At 42.7% G+C, this 23,765-nt stretch overlaps 2 long non-coding RNA genes and 1 other non-coding gene across 3 annotated transcripts; 1 reads left to right on the forward strand and 2 right to left on the reverse strand.

Annotated features, from left to right (window-relative positions):
• Positions 1 to 1,621: 1,621 nt before the first annotated feature.
• On the reverse strand, positions 1,622 to 1,786 carry LOC114018379. Its single transcript, XR_003563742.1, has one exon. It is a non-coding gene; the product is annotated as a U1 spliceosomal RNA (small nuclear RNA).
• A 2,613-nt stretch (positions 1,787 to 4,399) lies between these two features.
• LOC122466065 lies at positions 4,400 to 5,151 on the forward strand. The gene is made up of 2 exons (XR_006291285.1): positions 4,400 to 4,481; positions 5,087 to 5,151. It is a non-coding gene; the product is annotated as an uncharacterized LOC122466065 (long non-coding RNA).
• A 9,724-nt stretch (positions 5,152 to 14,875) lies between these two features.
• Positions 14,876 to 23,410, reverse strand: LOC119566657. The gene is made up of 2 exons (XR_006291256.1): positions 23,366 to 23,410; positions 14,876 to 15,249 (listed from the first exon to the last, which is right to left on the reverse strand). It is a non-coding gene; the product is annotated as an uncharacterized LOC119566657 (long non-coding RNA).
• Positions 23,411 to 23,765: the final 355 nt, after the last annotated feature.

Below are 23,765 nucleotides of genomic sequence, written 5' to 3' on the forward strand. Positions count from 1 at the left end.
CCCTCGTACTCTGATTGCTTCCCCAGAGTTCAGTCACTACAAACGAGCGGGGGTGGGGGGAAGCAAGGTTCGGGGATGCAGGCCCACCCACTCCACTAGGTCCTAAACCAGAGTCCTAGAGGTTTATCAAAGAGTCCAGCCCAGTTACTGAGCTACCCCATATTATGTTTTCCCCCTGAGTCACTTTTTACTAATCTGGAACTCCTCAGTTTGGGGCATGGTCACTGGCTTAGCAGACTGGTCTAGGGTATGTTTATACTACCTGCCGGCTTGGCGGGCAGCAATCGATCCAGCCGGGGTCGATTTATCGAGTCTAATTTAGACGCGATAAATCGACCCCCCCCCCCCGAGCGCTTTCCCGTCGACTCCTGTACTCCACTGCCACGAGAGGTGCAGGCAGAGTCGACGGGGGAGCGGCAGCAGTCGACTCACTGCACTGAAGACACCGTGGTGAGTAGATCTAAATACGTCGACTTCAGCTACCTTATTCACGTAGTTGAAGTTGCGTAACTTAGATCGATCTCCCCCCGCTCCCCCCGCCCCAGTGTAGACCAGGCCTCAGTCTTTTAGTGTCCTGTACACTAACCAGCTGTTAACTCCTAAAGAAGTGGGGGTGGGGAGTGGGAAAACCACACCCTTGCTATAAAACAGCCTTTTCAAAGCTGTTGCCACTCTTGGCACAGCTCTCCACATCAGCCTTGCTTCCTGATGCCATATGCAGGCTAGCTCATTTCCCCCTTCTCCTGGACGATCAGTGCCCTTTTAAACTGTTCCTCCACTGGGAACATGCCTTGCTCCTACTGAGGGGTTCAGGACTCTATAGCCCACTATTGCTCTACTCCTCAACTTGATGCCTGTAGACCCCATCACAATGTTATAAAAAAGCAAAAATGGTTTCCTACTTGATATTTTTTCTTTTTCACGTAACCTATAAATCTCTTTTCCACCTTCCCCACTCTCTCACACACAATCCTTCCCTCTGCTCCAATCTCCTCCAATTTTTCACCTCTTCTCTTTTTTCCTTTCTTACTATTATATGGAGTATTGCATCTATGATTGTCCTGAATATAACTTCAGCTAACATAGAGTATGGGGCCAGTGTTTGAGCATTGCTAAATTCTTTATTTTTTCATTGTCATTTTCTTATTGAGCAGAGAAGAGCTGATAGGAATGAAAGACTGCAGAGCAGCTGTTTTTTCTGCTTTTAATTTAGTTCTGCAAAATTTTAGTGGAAGGCTTGACCTTTCCTGTTTAGGCCTCTGTTTGTGTAAACTCAGTTTTTCTAGGAAGTACTGAATGGGCCTTTCTTTAATATCTACTTTCTTGGTGTACTGTTCTTGATGGTGGAAGAAAGAAAGAAAACAAAACAGATGAGCAAGATAAATGCAAGTCATTAGGCAAGAAATAGAAAACACACAAAGCTAACACAGATCTATGCAGTATGTTAATACATTATTTATCGTGTAATAAAGTAATGTATCTGGATTACATACAAATTACAAGCCATTACTGCTTCTGTTGACCTTTTGAAACTCATTGTTCAGTTTGCAGAATTGCATTCAAAAGTTTCGTCTCAAAACTTAACCACTCCATTGCATTTAAGAAGATAGGGTTTTTTTGCAAGGAGAAAGTGCGAACACAGTCCCCCACTACCACAAATTTATGCAGTCAAGTTTCCCACATTTGGGGAAATCGCAGGGGTCAGCACACCTGCAGTGCAATGGATGAGCCTCGCTCTGAGAAAACCACCTTTGTGATTATGGTATCTCCCCTGCCAGGTTGACACACTGGATTATGATTAGACTATGAATGCAAATGTAGCAGACATTCCTTTTGTTAACGTTCCTTCCATGACCCCAGGTCCACACCCTAAATGCCAGTATATTCCTTCTCCTTTTAACACTAGACTTTCCTTAAATGACATTTTTGTCAGTTTGACATTCCAGTCCAGCAGAAGAATATGTATGCAAATGACCATCTCTTTAAAAGTTTGCTTTAGGCATGAAGTAACTGTGTGATTTGGTTGGCTTTTAATAGAATGACATCTATGCAATGCAAGCCAATGAATAGCTAGGATTCACGAGACAGTAAGATTCACTGGCATTTTCACAGAATCAGCCTTACAAACCAAAAGTGAAAAAACAAGGAAATTTATCAAGAAGTTAATATTTCCCCCTTTATCATTTTATGTTTCTCATAATTGTTGGCAACTGATTTTAATGCTGGTGAAGGGTGACAGATTGGGTGTCCTGGAGAATGAAGTCCTCTCTCAGCAGAACAGGTTTACTAGCTGTGTAACTTCCCTACACTGCCTTGCCAATGTATTTCAACCCTGATGAAGGCCATGTCTACACTAGAAAGTTTTATTGACAGAAGTTCTGCCAGCATGCTGCAACCAACATGCTTCATTTGACAGAGTGCAATCACATTTGGCTGCCTTTGCTGGTGCAGCATGTCCTCACAGAAACAGGTTATATGCGCAAAAGACATAGGGCATTTTGGGAAGACATCCCAGTGTCCCCCATGCCATTGTCTGGCACACTACCTTGTAGAGAATGTTTGCAGTGTTTTGTGATCCTGTTGCTAGGTATTGGGGACAGCATCACCCCTCCTAGGGAATTATGGAAGTTTGAGGTAAAATTTCCATAAATCCCTCGTTCCATCCCATACTCTACTCTCTGTTATGCCATTTTTCTTTCTTGCCATCAGAAACATGGATGCTTTACTGATCAGTGGAGCTGTCTTGTCCATTTTAAGGACAGAGCAAGAGATTATTTTGTGTCTGTGGAACCAAAGTGTTTAGACACATAGCAAGGATACTGAGCCTGAGTGTAAAGCAGAAAAGGAAGCTGGAATGCTGTCAAGTATTCACTAACCAACTGCACACAGTGGAGTAGTGGTTTGGGGCCCGTACTATGAGAACAGAATTGTGGGATTGGATTGTGATGCAAACCTGGGACAATCAGCAGTGGTTGCAGAATTTTCAGATACAGATGGCCACATCCTAAGTTTGTGTGCTGAGCTCACCCTAGTTCTACAGTGCACAGAGACCAACTGCTCTGACAGTGGAGAAATGGGTGGCAGTTGCTGTCTGGAAGCTTGCAACCCCAGATTGCTAATGGTCAATGGGCAATCAGTTTGGGGCCAGTTGTCATCCATGTGTGCAAGGTGATTAAACATATTTTGTTGCACAGGGTTTCATGCTGGCCAATATTGAGGGAGTGATAGATGGATGTGATGCAATGGGCTTCCTGATCTGTGGTGCGGCAATAGATGGGACTCATATCTTAAATCTGCATGCCCCTCCCCACTGCCTTGCCTCTGAGTATATAAGCAGAAACGGTACATCCCCACGGCAATGCAAGCATTAAGGATGATTTACTGATATTAATGTTGTCTGAATAGAGAATGTTCATGATGCTCACATCTCAGGAATACAGGACTTTCTGCAAAGCTGAAAGCAAGGACACTTTACCCAGACTGTCTTATTGACATTAATGAGGTTGCCATGCCAATTGTGATAGTCAGGGACACTGCATTTTGTTTCCCTAGCTCATGAAGCCACAAACCATACAGGTGCCTGGACAGAAGGACAGATTTAAACATCACCTGGACTGGTGAAAGATGGTTGTAGAATGTGCCTTTGGAAGACTATAGGGCAGGTGGAGGTGTCTCATGACAAGGCTGGAAAATACTCTTGACATTATTGTTGCATGTTGTGTACTGCATAACATTGGTGAAGCTAGAGGGGAAACACTACTGCCAGGGTAGAGGGGTGAGGTTTCCAGGCTGTCTGCTGATTTGGAGCAGCCTGAGACAAGGTTGGTGACTTGTACCACTACAAGTGCTGTGTGGTTTAGAGAAGCTTTAAGAGCACAGTTTGACAGTAAGCAGGAGCCAGCATGTTACTTTGGGCTTATGCAAATACAGTAACTGGTTTATCAATTGTGTTTTTAATGGGGAGGAAGGGTCATTGCTTTGGGGGATTTTCATCTCTGCATTGTAAATAAAATAAAATTGTTTTCATAAAATAGAATTTTATTAAACATCATTTACAATCTATAAATATATAGAAAAAGAAAGAGCCAGGTGTATGCAGCTACATCACATCAGGCAGTAGGTGTGTTCACAGTAGTTCTCATTATTGTTCACTGGGGCTGAATGCCAGGGATACTGCTGCAGGAAAGACTGGAGACCCTACAGAAGAAAGGACTTTATGGCCCTATCAGGAGTAAGGACCCACAGCTAGCCTGCTTACCTGCTAGGTTAACCCAGGCAGTCTAATGAATGCAGCTGGGCCCCATTTCAGTCACCTGATTTAGCCAACTGGGCAGTTTGGCCAGAGGATTCGCAGACCTGCTCTTAAAATGAGAAGCTGCTGACTGCTTGAAGCATTTGCCCATGATTGGGATAATTCTTTGTTCCTAGCCTTGTACCATCTTGGTCCATTCCAGTCCTGCTCCTGCTTTTCCTTATTCTAGGTAACCTGATTCTGACCCTCAGCTCCGATTCCTGACTGACTTTGACCCTTGGTTCTGACCTCTGACTCTAGTTCTGATCCTGGGCTCTGACTCCTGGTTCTTCATTCCAGCTGTGACCCTTGGCTCTGGCCCCTGGCTAAGGACTCCTACTCTGAGCACTAGGTCCTTTCTCCTGCTCTGACCACCACAGCCAGAAGAAAATTTTCTCCAAGCTATGTAGTGGCTGTTGGGATGCTGTCCTTTGGGTGCTTTGATCAATAATATGCTCTAACACCTCACTTCAAGTGCTGCAGGATGTCTTGGGGCACCTCTCAATCTTTCTGTCTTCCTCTCTCCCCTCAAGTATATGGTCCCACCATTTTTTAATCTGACTCTGGGCTGGGTAGTCTGGATCAATTTGAAAACTATGTCTTCTCTTTTCTGTTTCTCTCTCTCCTCCTCAGGCTCAGTTGATCAGTACATGTAGAAGGGATACTCCTAAAGGGTACCCCAGCTGAAGTTACTGATAAACAAATAGAAAGCCATTGTTAGGGGTGTGTGTGTTTGTGTTTGAGGAGGGGGGTGCCAGACAGCAGACTATAACTGTCTACATTTTCCCATCTCAGGTGTATAAAACGACTATGTCTCACAATCCCCATTGCTTCACAAGCCTTTAAGAGCATGCAGCATGGGGAGTACGGGGGAGTTTTTTTAACCCTTGCAGCTGTGAGGGCTGGGTGGGCATGGGGGCTTAAGTTTAGTAGTCATTACTATTCTATGCCAAAAAGTTACTCATTACAGATAATCATGGTCCTTGAGGATATAATGAGGTGGGTCTCCAAGGGCCAGAGAAGGAAGCTGCTTGAAAGGATTAGTGGTCCGCGGAGGCTGTTTACTGACAGCCTCTTCAAAATGATGATCCCTCAAGTCCTTACAGAATGGCATGGGAAAGTGTCCTTATTATGGCAGGAGAAACAAGACAATTCTGATTAGAAACGCCAGGCAAAGATTAAATACTACTTTCTAGAAAAGTTCTGTGAAATTTTACCAGCACGCTCCAAAGCTGTGTGTATTAAGATCAATGGCCTTCACAAGCAGTGGGGAGTCCTGGCTTAACATATGTCAGGAGTTTAATCACTGTTTCTCCCTCTTTCCTGAATTCAGTGCATGCAAGTGTAGACTAAAAAACATTCTAGATCCTTTTATTTACCGCCGTATTGCATTTTATTAGTTCTGTTTGTTCCAATGATGTTGCATTTTATCTGTTTGGATGGTTTGAAGAAAGCATGTTCTGTAAAATTATGTACTGAAGAAGTTCACTCATCAGTTTCACGGTAGCTAAGAGAGGCTTTTGCATTGCATAGTGCTTTAAAAAGCATTGCAAGTGCTTCTATTTTGTTACTATTTTGCATTTTATTGGTTCAAAGAAATCATATTCTGTAAGACTATGTATTTAGAGTGCTCACTTACTAGATTCACTGTAGTTTAAAAACAATACTTTGTATGTTTTGTCTTTGCTGCAAAATTTGTGTTCCTATTTTTGTATTCCTATCTTGGCCTATTGCCTGCTAATTTCATTTCATGCTCTTAAAATAATTCAGCTAGTTCAAAACAGAATTCCTTTCTCCCCACATGTGAATGGCCACCATGGAGAGAAGTGGGAGGGAAGAAAAGAACGGTGATGATGCTTCAGAGACTGCGGAGAAAATAAACAAAATAGTCTGTATTAATGGGCCAGCCCTATTAAATTACACTGGAGTCCCCTTCCAATGCATCCAGCTGGGTCTCAAAGAGCACCTGGCTCTTGGTTCTGGCATCATCTATGTCAATGTCTTCAGTGGTATCTCCCTTCATCACCAGTTCCAGGGTGCCCTTCAATGCAGGTCACAAGATGTCCACTGTTGTTGGCGAGAAGGTGGTGGGGTTCTGGTTCAGTATGGTACTGAGCAGCTCATCATAGGGGCATATCTTTTAGTAAGCCTTCTACAGTTCCTTTCCTCTATGCCTGGCACTGACCCTTGTCCCTGCTGTACCCCTGGGCCTCTATGCCATTTCCAAGTGTACATCTTTATTCTTCTTGAAGGAATTCCACAGTTGTGCCTGCACATATTCCTCCCCACACAGCTTGAGGAAATCTAGGACCTATTTTCTAGAGCAAGTAATACCATGAGGGTAAAGTGCCTGAACAGATGGTGCAAAGTGCAAAGGTGGGTTAGCAGAAAAGGAGGCATTTCCAAAGTAGGCTGAGGACTTCAATTTTTCTGTTGGAGAGGGGGTGCCTCCAGTCACTGTGACCCTGGGCAGCAGAGACTTAAACAAACAAAAAGGCCTGAGTGGTCACTGCTGTGGAGACAGTTGTATTGTAAGCTTGTTGCTGGATGACCTATTGTATTAGCATGGGTACTTCTGCATCCATACAGGCATTGTGCCAGTTTAAAAGTTGCCAGTTGAGTGCTTATGTCACTCAAGGAACTGGTTTAAGTTTGAGGAACTGGTTTAACTTTGCCAGCTAAAGTTGAAGATTTTGGCAGCAGGATTTAAAATCGAGAGTGGATGCATTCAAGGTTCTGCTGACAAAAGGCCTGCTTTGCTGGTAAAACTTCATAGTATAGATCAGGCTGAAGGCATCACTTATTGGGGAGAATATTGTTCAGATTTCATAACCATTCAAACCTTGGTCTCTCTGTTGAGACTTCCAAATGTGCTAAGACATTTGTTGTATTTTAGGTTTGTTTTTTTTCTTTGTGGACTTGGCTTAAGACCACAAACTCATGTAAAATGGGCACTGGAGAGACTTCAGGTGGCTGTGATTTTTGCTAATCTGAATCCATCTTAGGTCACAATCTAGTGCTAAAAAGCACCAAAATCCACTTATTAATAATCTTCTCAGTCATTCAGGTCTCATTTTTTTCCAATCTCTTAACATTCACTTAAAGAACCTTCTTCTGCTACACCTAGTACAGCAAAAATTGTAACAATCAGCTATTCTAAAGTACACTTTTAATTTTATATTTAATGTTTTCTAGTCTCCACATTATTATTTATTTTGGCAGTGCCTAAAGGCCAACCAAAAATGGGGCCCTATTGTGCTAAGCATTGTACAAACACAGTAGCAGATGGTCCCTGCACTGAAGAATTTACAGTCTCAGTAGGCAAGACAGATACCACATGGGGAAGGGGAATACCACACAAGCAGAGTGAACAATGCGATGGCAGCAAATGGCATGTTAGCTTCATAATTCTTTTTGGGGGGGTGCAGAAGAGTGGGTTTAGATAAGAGGAGCATCAACTAAATTGAAAGAGGGGAGGAAAGGTGTGAAACGGACAAGGGAGAAGAGAGTAAGAGGGGCAAGTGTGGCGCAAAACCGAGGTGAAGAGAGTGTTAGGGAGAAGTGAAAGGGTAGGAGCAAACAGCTGATCAGCACAGGGCTCAAAGTCCTGTCAAAACTGTACAATGTTTCCTGAGTGTCTAGAAGTCCCTGCTTTGGGTGCTTCTATTACTACTGGCTGGAGTCTGAGGCTGGCTCTTCTCTGCCATTTTTTCCAAAGGCCACATGTGGGGAGGAAGGGAAGGGAGGCACTACTTGGGCCCTAGTATTACTATGAATAATCTTTAGTACAGTGACAGACCTGGCACCTTACTGCCCCTTGGGGAACCTTGCCACTCCAAGTTCATGTGCTCGCCTCTCAGTGGGTGGCCTGATGAAGCCTAATGGCCTCTCTCCACACAATCATCCCTTATTGTGCCCTAACAGCCGGAGTCCATATAAATCGCTCCCAGTGTCAGAGCGATGTGGTCCAGTGGCCAGAGTCCATATAACCCCCCACCTCGCAGGCGGGGTAGTGCAACCTAGTGGCTGGAGTCCATGTGGCTCGCCTCAGGTGTCAGGACAGTGTGGCCCAATGGCCAGAATCCATATAATCCCCATCGCAAGCGGGGTAGTGCAGCCTAGCTACTGGAGTCCATGGCCTGAGTCCAAGGAAGTCACCCCAGCACCCAGGCAATGTGGCCCGACATCCATATAATCACCCCTCTCAGGCAGGGTAGTTAGGCCTAGCGGCTGGCGTCCATTTGATTTCCGTGCTGGGCCACCCCCCCCCCCCCCCCCCCGACCTGGAAGGGGAGAGTAGGTGGCTGGGGAGGGATAGGGGGACCCGGGCCCACCCTCTGCACTGGGTCCTGACCCAGGGCCTTGGTAGTGGCAAGTTCCCCTTGCCACCAGCTCGGTGGGGATCCACCCAAAATACACCAAGCCTCTGTGTGGCTCTAACAGCATTTTCCTCTAAAGTTCCCCTGGGACACTTCCTACCATAACCTCTGGGTCCTCTGTGTCGAAGGGTCCTTCGCTCTGTTCCCCTGCTGTGACATGCTCCATCTGGACATCGGCGCGCATCCTGGCTTGGCTGGCTTCTGGATCCTGGAGCAGAGGCTGTCACTCCTCAGGAGCTGGCAGTGTGCCTTCTTCCCATCCAGCAGTCAACCCAGACAGAGCAGCTCTGCAGGCTTTTATACCTTTTCTCAAGTTGGAGAATGCCCAGGAGAGCCTCAGGGGTGTGGCTTCCTCTGCAAGGAAGGAAAGGGTAACTCCACCCCGTCACAGATACCCTTTACAAAGTCACTTTAAAAATATTTCTAGAAGCGTGAGACGTTCATGCTATCATTGCAGAATAGTTTCAGTTTATGAAGTTTCAAAAGAATTCAGCTTCCCAAAAGGGTTGTTTATCCTTCTGGGATTGAGGATGAGCCCCCACCATCTATAAAGGGCTGGCATCTATGATAGCCTCTGACAGCAAAACTCCTCTTCACTTGCCTTCAGGTGCCACAGATGTTTTCACTGAAATTAGGAGTGTGAAAGGTGAGTATCAGGTGCTTTTAAAATAAGCATTAGTTCAGGACAGATAGGCTGTCCTCCTGGGCTAAAGGGTTCTATCTAGGAGAAGGAAAAGTCTGATCTCAACTCCCGGTCCTTGGGTTAAAAGCAGCCTGGTGTTGGATAATGGTGGCATCAGCACTTCCTGTTGATGGTTCACCAAGTCAATCCTAACAAGGTGGAGAAGAGTGGGCATGTATTTAGTCTAACTGGAGAAAGACTCTCGCAATGTGGTGGATATAGGGGATGTCAGTGATACACTAGAGTTCTTATTGGCACAAAGTGACTGTCAGTGCAAGCAGATTTCTTCTTCTTGTGGCAAGTTACCGAAGGGCTGTAGTTGACACTCATTATGAGGAGGGGTGAGACTGGCCTGTATGGTTCTCTGCTAGGGACTACCACTAACAACGGGAGGGGATTTCAGCCCTATGCCAGCAGTTTGCCCACCCTAAGCCTGGCAGCACCAGCCGAATAGGATTTCTGGTGGCCGGTGGCCAGTGTCTGAACTGCCCTATAGAGGGTCAGGGGAGAGGTAGTCAGAGCAAAGAATCAGACTTAAGGGAGTGACCTGCACAGCCAAAAAAGCCCGATATTATAAAAGTAGCAAAACTGAATGTATCCAGTTTCATTGGTAAAGGTATAGAAGTAGTTCGTGCGATGTTCAGGAGAGGTATCAATGTTCTGTGTCTACAGGAAGGATGATGGATGGGGAACATAATGAAGGAGTTGAGCTTAGATTGTAAACTCTCCTATGCAGGTGACAAAAAGGGGCATACTGGAGTCTGGGTGGCAGGGAGAGGAGAGCTGAGGAAGATGGTGTTTGAAGCTAAGGGTAAGTGACAAACTGATGGCTATACTGAGCCCTAGTTAAAAGGTACATCATGTTTGTGATATCAGTGTATGCACCTCAGCCAGGATGTGATGGAGAGTCTCCACCAAGACTTGCAGGCACTACTGGACACAGCAACCCTGATCAGCTGTTGGTGATATGGGTAATCTGAATCTACTCACATGCAAAAATAGAAGAGATTATGAAATGTTTTGGGGAAAATGCAGTCTAGGCTGCATGAATGAGGAAGGGAAAGCACTACTAGACGTGTGTTGTCAAACAGTGGATAACAGCTGATATATGGTTCCAGAAGAGGGTGAGTAATTTCATTGCCTACATCACTGGTGAAAACAAAAACCAGATTGATGTGATGTCGGTGAGGAAATCTCAGAGGAGCATAGTTATGGACTATCAAGAGATTGTGGTAGTGTTGGGAAAGGAGGGAACTAAGCTCAAAAGAAACAAGATTAAAGTATGTAGGGGTGTGGACAGGAATTTTAATTTCCTTGCTTTTGGAGGGGCATGTTCTGTGCCACACAATTGAGGCCCTGGGGCTGGAGTAGTTCTGTGCCCTGCTGATCATTGGGAAGGGGGTTGTCCCTGTTTGCTCCCCTTGTGCATGCCCCTGAAAGTATGGGAAATTAATGGGAAGTGCGGCTGAGAAGTTTGTGGAAGCAGTGCAGGATAAGTGTCTGGAAACTGCTTTGACATCCACTGAAGAGGAGTGGCACCACCTTAAAAGAACATAAGAACGGCCATACTGGGTCAGACCAACGGTCTGTCTAGCCCAGTATCCTATCTTCTGAAAGTGGCCAATACCAAGTACTTCAGAGGGAATGAACAAACAGGTAATCATCAAGTGATCCATCCCCTGTTGCCCATTCCGAGCTTCTGGCAAACAGAGGCTAGGGATGCTTCAGAACATGGTTTTGCATCCCTGCCCATCCTGGCTAATAGCCATTGATGGACCTATCATCCATGAATGTATCTAGTTCTTTTTTGAATCCTGTTATAGTCTTGGCCTTCACAAGATCCTCTGGCAAATATGGATCATGGTGGTAGAAGAGGTTTGTAGATGATGCAGATGGGGAAAACCAAGGGAAAGAGAGGAGAGGTAGTGGACCAATAAAGTGCAAGTAGGAATCTGAAAGAAGAAAATGGTGCATAAAGAGAAAAATGAATCCAATGAGAGTAAATGAAAACATCAAAACTAATACAAAGAAGCAAAGTGAACTTCCAAGAGGGAAGTGAAAATGGCCAAAAAGTGCCTTAGATGACTTATATACTGAACTTGTAAACAAGCTGGCAAAAAGATCTAAAGCATTGCAAAAATGACACTCAGAGAAGGATGGTATTGTAAATGATGATCATGGGAGACTGCTCGTAACACCTGAACAAAGGAAGGAGAAGTGGAAACAATACTTTGAGAGAATCTTAAATGAGGCAAATCCTGCTAGGGCAGAATTGCAAACATATGATCCTAGTGCTGTGCCTGAGTCTGACATAACAACAGAGAAGGAGGTGAGAAATGCAATCCAGAAAATTAACAGTAAGGCAGCAGGACCTGATGAAATGACAGTGGACCCGGTGAAAGTCCTGGGTGAGAGAGGCCGAAAATGGATGAGCAGAGTGCTTAAAGCCATATGGCAAGACAAGAGAATTTCCCTAGGACTAGTGCAAATCTATCTTGGTCCCAATACATAAGTCCACTGCTGTTTATCATATTGATGGACTATGTCAGCAGGAAGATCCCAATGGGAAATGTTGAGAAGCTGCTATCTGCAGATATAGCAATAAGGGCATCCTCAAAAAAAGGCCTAGAGGAACTAGTAAACCAGAGGTATTACCAGTGACCTGGCATAGGATGAAAATAAGCATGACTAAGACTGAGGTCATGTGCATCAGAGATTAATGGAGTGAGACTAACCCAGACTGATCAGTTCAAGTACGTTGGTGTCTGGGTTACAGAAGACTACAGACTTGAATATGAGGTACAGTCCAGCTTGGGGAATGCTGGAAGAGTGTAGAATAACAACTCAGGGATTGTATATGACAAGTGTATGCCACTGAGACTAAAAGCTCAGCGATATAGAATCTTGGTGCGCCCTGCAATGCTGTATGGTGCAGGAGCATGGGCAATAGAGACTGCAGGTTCAATGCCTACAGGTGTCTGAGATGTTGCCTTGCCATAAGAGGAGTTACACAAAGAGACAGATTTAGAAATGAAAATATTAGGATGGAAGTCCAAGTCTGTAGTGTAGCTGAGAAAATCCAGGAAGCATGACTGTGCTGGCTCTGACACATGCAGAGGATTAATGAAGGGGACGTGGTGCTGACAGTATGCCAGGAGAAGATGGAAGGAAAAAGACACTGAGGAAGCGATGGTTGGATTGTATCAAAGAACATGGAAAGCAAGTGGACCTTACTGCCACCTCAGACAGATGAAGATGGTGGATGCTTGTACAATGACCTGACCCCAGTTGATCGGATAAGGGAAAGAACAAGAGAAAAATTCAGCCTCCTACGTTGAAACTTTTTAAATCACAATGAGGAATTAGTATATGTATCGGGTGAACAGTATTATGACCATCGCTTTATCTTCAGAAGCAGCAAACCCACTTTTGAAGTCTATTAATTGTCCATTGTATTCTACAATGATGTGTGGGTAAATTTAAAAAAAAAAAAAGTCTTTCGAGGGTATCTCTGCCTGTTTTTTCCTGGCATGGTACAAAATTCTCATCTCTTAAAAGTGCAGTAGCTTCAGAACAATCATTTAGGTATCTCTTCTACACTTGGGCTGGGGCCAAGGTCTGCAGGTACTCTTTCAAATTCTGTGCTGTGACTGAAAGGATCTGCTCCAATTACTTGTACCAGAAGATTTTGTGAATTTCTTCTATTGAAATTCTTTCCATTTGACCTCTGTGAAATTCCAGCTATTTTCAAGTTAGATAATATAACTCCACTGAGATTTATCTAGGTTCTCTAAAGTTCTGGTAGCTAGACAAATGAGTTTTAAATTATACACAGACACATTCTGTGTGATCAGAACTATGCTGTCCTCTGGTGCGATATTCTACTTCCTTCAACTTATTCTGGAAGCTCTCCAGTCTTTGAATGGAATAATGTGGTTCTAGAAATATATTGCTAGGTTCAGCTATTATGTCAGTTTGAAATAATAATCAGTGTTTCCTTCACAGTGGCAGGAGAAGTGGGTCCCAAGTGCTTTGGCCTGCAGAGAAATTAGCTCAGTTCTGCAGAGGTAGGATGGAGGGGAAGGAAAAAGAGTTATGGCGTTTAATGGATTGTCATAACCCCACAGATTAGAATTTAGTAATAAAGTTCTGTCTTGCATGTTCAATTGTGACAAACTATCTAGACACACCCAAAATCCAGATAATAACACCCTTTGGTTAAAACAGTTAATAGACAAATCTGCTTCCTTTGCCAATTAAAACACTTTGCAAAGTCGGGGCCTGATTCTCCACTCTCTCACACCAACTGTACGCCAGTATACCTTATTGAAGTTAAAGATAACATTGATGTAAAAGAGTGGTGACTCAGGCCTTACGTGTCAGTTGGCATAATGGCAGCATTCACAAAGACAGAAATAAAATACATAAAGAGAAAGTGAAAATTATTTTAGGAAACATGGAAAGATTATTTTCCCTGTGAACAGGACTTTGCTGAGAACTTTCTGGCCCTGCTAAAAGTACAAACATAAACTTGGAATGAGGCTATATTGGTATTTCTTAGAACAACAAACTCTATCTAAAATAGTCTGCAGAAAGGCTTCCTCTGCTCTGTAGGATGAACTTTGAATTCTATTACAAATAGTCCACATGCCTGTCTTGTGTTCTAAACTTTTATTTTTTTAAAAAAACTTAGCAAATGTCATGAAAATTAAGTATTCCATGCAGTGTGAACTTGTTGCTAAAGCTCCTTTCTTTCTGGAAGAAACATTAGGTCATATTGTATTAAAGATTACCACTATGCAATTCTGGTTTTAGCAAAAAATGATGATGGAGTGTTCCTGGCTTCTAAAAATAGAAATCTATGCTTTTTTTTTTTTTTAAGATACAAAGAACAGAGGTTTCAATTTTTTTAGTTCACGGCTGATATAACTAAGAACACTTATGACCTTAGGTGACATAACAAGAAGCTCCATTTAAAACCACCAGGAGTTAATCAACTGATGTGTAAGGGCTCTCATGCTTTGAGTCATATTTTCAGGAGGTAGGTGAAGCCAAAATACACATGCAATTGCATTTCTTCATTTGCACCTGCAGTTACACTGATTGCACATGCAAATAAATACACCCATTTATGCTCAATATCTTGCTAATACAGCATACAAGTATAAACATAAAATTGTATTTTCACTCTAGGGTCAGGCTTCCTCTTTTTAAAAAAGTGGTGCTGAAAGTAAATTGATAATATTTATAGATAGACCTTGAAAAAAGTAATAAAATGTAATGTTTCTCAACCACAAGTAATTTCTTTCAGATGAGAAATATTAAATATTTGCAACCATTTTTTTAAAAGCAACTTCATTAATATTTTGTCATGAAATGTGAGGATTGTAGAAAACTAAATGGGGTGTTATTCTTCTAAATGATTCATTGATACATAAGGACAGAATCTTCTCAAATTATCAAAATTCTTTCCTTGCTTACAATTTTGCTGATCTTCAAGACTTTGAAATTAGCAGATACAACTTTTGAATTTTGGTCCAAACTTTATAGTAGCAGAGGGTTTTCTCCACTCTAAAGAAATTGGCCATAATTATGTTGATCACCATACGCCTTAGACCTCTGGAGCCTCAAAGGACCTTGTAATTGCACACATCCAACCTAGCTGACAGCCATCTATTTCTGAATATCCCACCTGCCAGGAGAGGGCCATGGCAGATACTGAAGTCTCTAACAGTACATCTGCTCACTGTCTGGAAAGTTGTACTTCAGCTCCATACTCTTAGATTTCATGCATGGTGTCATCAGCAGCCAGGGAGCCTAGAAGACAGGTGAAGATGAAGCTTGTATTCTGAAGGGGTTGTCACACGTCAGTCATGATGGAGAATAGTGTTGAATGCCTGGAGGTGGACAATAGTCATAGGATGAGAGGTAGCTATATAAGACCCTCCAAATTTATATCATATATAGCCTGTTTGGATTTCAGCTCTGTTAATGAGCATAGAGTCAAGGACAAACAGGAGCAGCACTGATCAGCACCTATTGGATTGGATTGCAGGCCCAGATTTTTCAGCTAATTACAAAGCCATTTTGAAGGGCAGATGACATTTCCGCTTTTCACACTAATTATTGAACTTTGGGTGTTAGTTATGATGCAGACTTTTTGTAATTAATACTTTAATTTAGGGGATTAATTAGTATTCAGTTTATTAACAGAAAGACACATATATATACAATAGTTAACAGAGTCGTACGATTTGGCTCAAGATATTAGTAATCAGATATGGATCTTTTCACCTTAATCTACCAGTTCAAATTCCAGTTTAAACTGGTAGTGGCTGCATTTCTGGAACAGCAGATGACTGTTTAGTACCTTACATGAAATGAGTTAATAGCCTCAGCTACTTCCAAATGTCTAAGTCACAAATCTCTACCACCAATTGGTGTCCTTGTTGCCTCAGGACTGAATGGGCCTGTCAGAGCAAGACTGAGACAGAGTGGCTCCAGCTCGTAGGGGGAATGTTGCCATGCTGCTGCCTGTGCTACCCCATCTTGGATGTCAGGCTTCAGGGTGCTGGGCTCTTAAGCCATCATTTTTCACAAGTGCAAAATTGAGTCAAAGTTAAATTATAAACTAAAAGGAATACATTAATGTAAAACTAATACAGATGATCAGTCTTGTTGTGCAAGCCATTTTATGTTCATATAAAGCATTGTAATAAGGCCATTATAAATGGTATGTAAATATACCCAACACTACCTCTTTTGTCAATTGTTTTATTGTGATTACCAGATGATTTTCCTGGTTTCAGTACAGAGCTGATATACTCTATCACACATGCTCCAGTTGTAAGATACTTGCTTTGCAAGACTGTAAGCTCTTCAACTTGCATGTCACTGTTACTGCAAGGTTGAGTGAATAAGAGGAGAAAGGTGGCACCATAGTCACTCATTGTAAGGAGGCAAAGTAGGTCCTTCTATCTCTTTTCCGTTTGTGTACGGGGGGCACTCCCAATATCCTGACATTTGCTGTCCCAGCTCCTCATGGGGAGTGGGGAATGTATCATCCAGTAATGAGTCCTCTGTAAGGATACGATTCTGTCACTGAAGTAATAGATTCTCTGATTTTTATCAGACCTCCATTATTTCTTTGGCTTCAGCCCGCCGCAGTGGCAGGGCTGGAGAAGCTGCTAGCTCCTGCCCAGGAGCAGCGTCAGGACTAGAGCAGCAGTCAGCCATGGGAGCAGTGGCTAGGGCCGGGTTTGCTGCTGTGGCTGGCAGAGCAGCGGCCTGGGGCTGGAACAGTGTCTGGGCTGAGTCAGCCCCTGCCACAGGAGCAGCAGCAGGGCTGGAGCAGCAGCCAGTGGTCAGCCCCTTGTGGAGCTCCCACTGTTAGTCTCTCTTCCTCCCCCACCCCTTGGCTATTTTTAGTAAAAGTCAAACAAGTTGCAGGCTTCTGTGAATTGACAAAAATCTTTGACTTTAGTCATCTCTGAGCCTGATTACCTGAGGATTCTATGGCTGAGCCCTGGTTGATTGACAGTCTACAAGTGAAGGTCTAACTAGGTGACCCCCAAGGCCAGGAATATTGGCTCCCATTGACAGCAGCCACTTCAATCTGCTCAACATCACTACTTTGCTGGGAGTAATTCCTGCCACTTGGTGGTTCAGACAGACTGTTCCTTGTTCCAATTCTGTTCTTCATTTCTGCTCTGACACTTAGCTAGAGTCCCAGCCTGATCTCTAGGCCCAATCACCAATGCTCTAACCATTAGGCATGACCATCCCCTTCTCAGTTTGACACCTTCCTATCAGAAATCCAGAAGGAGGAGACTCCTTCAATCACCAAAAGTAGGGGGGGAGAGACTCCTCCCCATCAAGGTCATAGAGAAGCAGAGGGGAGATTTCCCTTCCTCTCCTCATCTACAGGAAGCAAAGGAAGGAAGAGAGAGAAAGGAGACCTTCCTCATCTATCGAGAGTTAGGAAACAGACCAGGAAACCCTTTACCCTTCAGAAGGAGAATTAGAGCAAGAGATAGAGGCCTTGTCTTCTCTGCATGCTAACATCATGCTCAACCTTTATCTTCTCCCTCTCCCACCACCCCTTTAACATAGTAGGCATTCACACATCCACATGCCTCTATCAGTGCTACATAGCGCAGCAGCCACCATGCTCTGAGCTATAGGGCAGAGCATGAGGCAGCTTTTTTTAATGTGTTCTCAAGGTTAATGCAATATAAATGTGCAGCCACAAAAATCAAGATATGATCTTTACATCCCTTCCTGTAAGCCCACTGGGCACCCATTCCTGTATACTACCTCGCCATCTTCCTGTGCTGTAACCCCTGACCAGAAGTGGTCTATCTTCATATTCCTTAACTGAGCGTTCATGTAAGCATGAACGCTCAGTAAAGGAATATGAAGATAGACCACCCTGCTTGCAGTTTCTCCAGCTTCACCCATCTCCGGTGTTTGAAACAGCAGAATGATGGCCTCTAAGAAGCCAGTGTATTAGTGTGCAGCCTCACGGCTATATGACTGACTGCATCAGAGTCTTGGTGCAGCTTTGAAACAAAGTGAGCAAAACCCACGACTTGAATAATATAGAGGATTTGTGTAGTTTGTGAATACAGTGGTGTATTCCACCACAATACTGTTGTTCAAGGTATGCCATGTAAAGTATCATTCTGAAAACGCATAATTTGCTAATCAGTCTTGTCCTGATAAAATGTGTAACATTGTATGTGAAGCTATAAAATTCCCCTGTATGATACTATTAACACATATTTCTAACCCCACAGCTCTGCCAAAGCAGAAGTTGGCAAATGGGTCTGTCCTAAACAAAGGGGATGTTTGTTTGTTTTTGGGGCGGGGGGTTGGCTTTCAAATGGAAAAACTCTGAATATTGCTTCATGAGACGACACCAGGAGCCCCTTCTCTTCTCTCCATCTTCCCCAACACAGGGAGCTGACAAGTAGCCTGGAGCTGCTTGCCAGTGACTGCAGGGGGAGGAATGGGCCATGTTGGCACTCTCTCCCAGAAGACCTTGCCAGGAGCTACCCCCAGGTCCTTCCACATGGAGCAGAGAAGATGGAAACCAGAAGCAGGCTCTGAGACACTTTTCGCCAGTCTGATTTTCTGACTGTCTTTGTTTTATTTGCTCAGATTGAGTTTTAGCAATTTTTGTGGGGTGGGCCTGGTGAGAGGTGGCCACTATGGGTTGGTTGTGGCATATACATAGAATACAGGAAAGGCTGGTTTGGGGAAATGTGATCAACATTCTATGTATTTTTGAGCTGTTGGTTACTACTTTTTTCTTTGTTTTCTTTGTTTGGATTGCAAGTTCTTTAGAGCAAGGACTGTTTTTTACTCTGTGCTCTAGCATAATGATAAATCTTCCATCATGACTGGAACCTCTAGGCACTACTGTAATAAATAATAATTGTACATATGAATATGCATTGTAAGAAAGCAATTCTACTCTAGGCCTGGTACAAGTAAAACAGATTTTCACAAGCTTCTCCTCTATATGTTGTTTTACAGTTAAAGGCAGTAAATGAGAAGAGGGAGTTCCTTACAAAGTGAAGCTGATCTGTAATATCCTCTCCAGAAAGTATATTTCAATTGCACTGAAAGAGAGATCAAAAGAAATATCACACAGAATATAATCTGAAAATCTACCATAATATAGCCTTACAATGCTAAGACATTATATTTCCATAGGCAGTAAGCAACAGCAGGCATAAACAAATGCAAATTGTGTTCCATACTGTCAAAATTATTCCAGGAACAGCAAATTCTTAGACATATGTGATTTAATTAGTTTGTGTACCATACGTTAAAACATCTGACACATTCTCAGGAATGTTTGCATTTTGAAGTTACAAAGAATTATTATTTTTTCTATAAAGTAGGAATGCCAATCTAACTCACCAACAGAAATGAAGATCCAAATATAGGTGAAGTTATTTTCTACCAAGGTGAACCATGGAACAATGTGTAATGACTATTCACACAGTAAAGCTAAAAATTGTTAAATAGATAGCCCAAGTTAAAGGACAGTGCTTCAAGGAAAATATTCTGAAGCATGGCAGGGCTGAATCTTTGGTTCCAACATGTGACTCAGGACCATCATGCACACAGTGTCTGCTACTGTATGCTGAGAGATGGAATTGTGAATATGGTTTACTGCTCCCTTCTAGCATGTGGTTTAAACCTTGTGGATTCAGTGTGTGATCCACTAGTAATGCTCTCCAAATATTCATGCTTTTTCTCCAAATGAAAAGGCATCATGAAAACTTACTCCACAGTCCTGGAGGAGGGGCAGGGTTCCTGAGTCACTCTGTGTGGCAGTGATGTACATTTCCACTCCATTTAAGCCTTACATGAGTGTGGATGCCTATTTAGCATTAGGTCCATTAGTTGTATTGCCAGGGTAACTCAGAGAACTATGGTTGTATTTTATAATAGAAAAATTCCCAAGAAAAGGTAAGCTAGGATCAGTTTAAAATATTTCTCAGCTATTTGACTCCTAATGATAAAACTGATTGAAGTGGTGCTATTAACTTCACAGTTCTGTTTGTAGCTTGTGCTTTTAACATGACAATTACCATGTTTAATGCTCTATTGAGTATTTTTGTTGCTATTTGTTTTGTTTTGTATTCATTAAATGTTAGTTTAAAAAACCTAAACTGATATTTTATATGATTATCTACAATATATTTTGATCATTGTTCTTTACTTTGATTATGTCCAAATAGGCAACTTTATCCACACCCATTCATTGTCCCCCCCCCGCTTAAATAATGGTTGTGTAAAAATTTGCAGTTCCCAGAATTGTTTCTCAGCTGTAAGACAACTCTTTGAATTGTTTCTTTATCAACATATTAGAAAGAAATGCTCCTCTGTGTCAACTGATTTTCTTTATTCCATTGTGTACCCAAGAAGGCTATTGCTAATTCATACACATTCTACCATCCAACACTCTGTTATGTGTCCCACGCACTTCAGCTTAATCAACAGTAAATATGGTGTTCTCTACATTTCATTAAGTATGCTGTGCTTGTTAGGGTTGGGACTTTGCATATGGGTAAGAACGGCCCTGCCTGCACCCCTAAAAACAAAGTATGCAGCTCTGTAGGGCACCAAATTTCCTGGTGCCCTCTGCTGCACCAGCCCCTGCTCCGGCTCTTCCCGCCCCTGCTTTGCCCCAGCCCCGCCCCCACTCCCCTGAGGAGTGCAGGGGATCTGGGCCTGCTCTCACCGGCCCTGGGAAGTGCAGCAACCTAGCCCCAGCCATGCCGCCGGTGAGTGCTGGGGGGTGGTTTCCCCTTACCCCCAAGTCCATGGGGGTGGGGGTCTGCGAAGGGCCCCAGAATTGCTAGGGACGGCCCTGGGTGCAGGAAGTTGGTTGCTGCTGTTTTGGAGGCATTCCTCCAGTTGCACAGCTCTGATGACTGTTCCTCCTCAGAGCTCAATACTCATGCAAAAACTAAAGAGCTGCTTCATTCTTTGCTCTCATGTCATATCCTTTTAGCTCCCACTCCCATCATTTCTGTCTTCTCTATCTCCCTTTCAACTGGCTTTTGTCTCTTTTGTGCTCTCTCCCCCGTAACAAGCACTGGTAAGCATCAGCTTCTATTCTGAAGCTAGAGGTTACTTTTCTGCTGTTCATTGATTTTTCTTTTTTAACTAAAGCAGAAATGCTTGTTACAAAACATCTGCAAAATGAAATTCCCATGTTGTCAGTACACAATTAAAAAAAGAAATACCTGGTAGAATTCAATAAAGAAACATGAACTGGAGCCATTTTGTAAAAACATCTCAGTATGCACTGTAAGTTTTGATCCATCATCAGATGAGCTGGTTAAGCCATTTCCAAATATTCTTTTCCCCTTTTGGAATTTTGTGCTGGGTGATTTTTGTTATACGCATGATTTACTATTACTCTGTATAAACTACAGTAAGCTTTCATATGGGTTAATTCATCAAGACTTTCAGACATATGGCCTGTCATGGATTACTTTCAGATCTCAACACAGCTTTGAAGCCAAACATGTTGCTTTTTTTTCATGTCCTGCTCATTAAATTACCATTTGATGTGAAGTTATTTGACCCCAAGAATTCAGATGTGCTGAGTCAGTCCAGGGAGGATTAAGGCAGGAGCTTTACGTTCTAGACTTAATGATGAAAGAGGGAACCGGTACAGATATTGGGCAACAGCTGGCATACTGTACAGCTATGCATCCGATGAAGTGAGCTGTAGCTCACGAAAGCTTATGCTCAAATAAATTGGTTAGTCTCTAAGGTGCCACAAATACTCCTTTTCTGATAGAAACAGGCCACCAACTAGGAAAAGAAGACGAATTCTATGTTCATGGTACCCCCATCCATTGTTTGGTCATGACATGTTATGTGATTCATGAAAAAGCGAGGAAGAGGGGTAAGGTAACAGCTGGAAGTCATATAGATCGGACTTAGGCTGATTTGCAGTTTGGGTAGGTTTACCTGCACTACTTGTAATCTAGTTAGCACACTAAAAATAGCAGTGAAGATGTAGTGGTATAGGCCATAGCATGGGCTACCTATGTATGTACCCAGAGGAACTGGGCAGGCTTCTACTGAAGCCTGTGCCACCACATCTGCATTGCTATTTTTAACCATGCAAACTAGATTAAAACTAGAATATATATGCCTACCCAAGCTGCAAATAACATCTATTGATTGCAGTGCAGACGTAGCCTTGGTCAGCATAAATAGTTCACACTGCTGTCTAGGGAAGCCAACTTTTTTATTTATTTGGGGGGGGGGGGGGGGGGGAAGAGAGCGATGAGAAAGTGTCCAAAACTTTGGTGGAGATAGGCCTAGTATAATCTTAATTGACCCCTGTGAATCATACAGCAATTTATAACCACTTGTGCAAATAGACTCACTTAATTTGTCAGGATACTAGAGTAGAACCAATTAATTGTTAGCCTTAAATGATTCAGTTTAACATGGATGATGATGACAAAGCTTTAGAATTAAAAAGTCTGGTTTCTTTCCACAGAAGAAACAATAACCCAGGAACTTTCCTTCAAACAATATCATCTTGTTAGATAAAAACTGGATTCTGTAAAGCACAATTTTAAGAAAATTCTTGCAATCCAGAAGAAATGGGAGACTAGTTTTATTGTATGAAACATCACTAAAATTTGTGAAATATAAATAATTCTGACAATAAAATTCATGCAGTAATTCATTCAAAAAACTGAGGAAGAAACCCCAGAGCCAATCCAACATCACACAGGATCCCCTGTAAATGCTGAAATGGTCTGTCACACAGACCACATCATCATGAAAACTATATTTACTAAACTCTGCTACCACTGAATGGGCCCTGGGAATCTATCATGTATTAGTAAAAAGATAATAGGTGCCCCCTTCCAATTTTTCTACAAGATCCTTGTTGACAAGTGGATGCCAACACTGATGCTAAATTTCTCCAATAAAATGTATGAACCCTGCAAATGGATTTTGAGAAAGTTTTCAGAAGAAAAGTTGGATGTTACAAGAGTTTATTGGGGATGATACCAAACCTAAATTTATTTTTTCAATATATCTTATTATTTGGGTATTGTTTAAAAAATCTTTAATTTTGCACAAGTTTTAAGGCAACATGAATATTTATACTTTTCCTATTTTGTTTTCAAGTGAAGTCTGAGAGGCTTTGTAATTCCCTACTGCTCACATCTGGTTTCCAGCGTTTGAAGAGCTACAGTAGCCCAGTTTAATGTGAAAGTAATCATGCTTTACAAATAAAAAAATTAAGGACAATAGTGAAACACAAAGTCGTTATGAAAATTTAAATAATCTTTGTGTAAGGGATCAGAAATTCAATAAGATCACTTAAAAATTCACTGAAAGAGTCCTTTACTAAACCTAATTTAATAAACTGTATTCCTCACAGCCTCAGCATTGAATCCTGCCTCCACTCATCACGCTGCCGCCACCTATCATTTTCAGCCCGCCACTTACTCTCTTCAGCCCGCCACTTCTCCTTGTGTTCATTTTGTGCTTTCCTGCACTCTGACATTGTCTGCCTCCACGCATTCGTCTGTGCTCTGTCAGTGTGGGAGGACAGCATGAGGTCAGAGAACATTTCATTGCAAGTGCCGTTTTTTTGCCTTCTAATCTTCGCAAGCCTCTGGGAAGGAGAAGATCCTGTGATCCTTGAAACACATGCAGCTGGTGGAGAAAAAAAAAAGGGACAGTGGTATTTAAAAAGACACATTTTATAGAACAATGGGTACACTCTTTCGCGGTAAACCTTGCTGTTAACATTACATACATAGCACATGTGCTTTCGTTACAAGGTCGCATTTTACCTCCCCCCACCATGTGGCTCACCCCTCACCCCTCCCCACACCGCATGGCT

Source organism: Chelonia mydas, chromosome 5 (genome assembly GCF_015237465.2).
Source record: "Chelonia mydas isolate rCheMyd1 chromosome 5, rCheMyd1.pri.v2, whole genome shotgun sequence".
Classification (NCBI taxonomy): Eukaryota; Metazoa; Chordata; order Testudines; family Cheloniidae; genus Chelonia; species Chelonia mydas.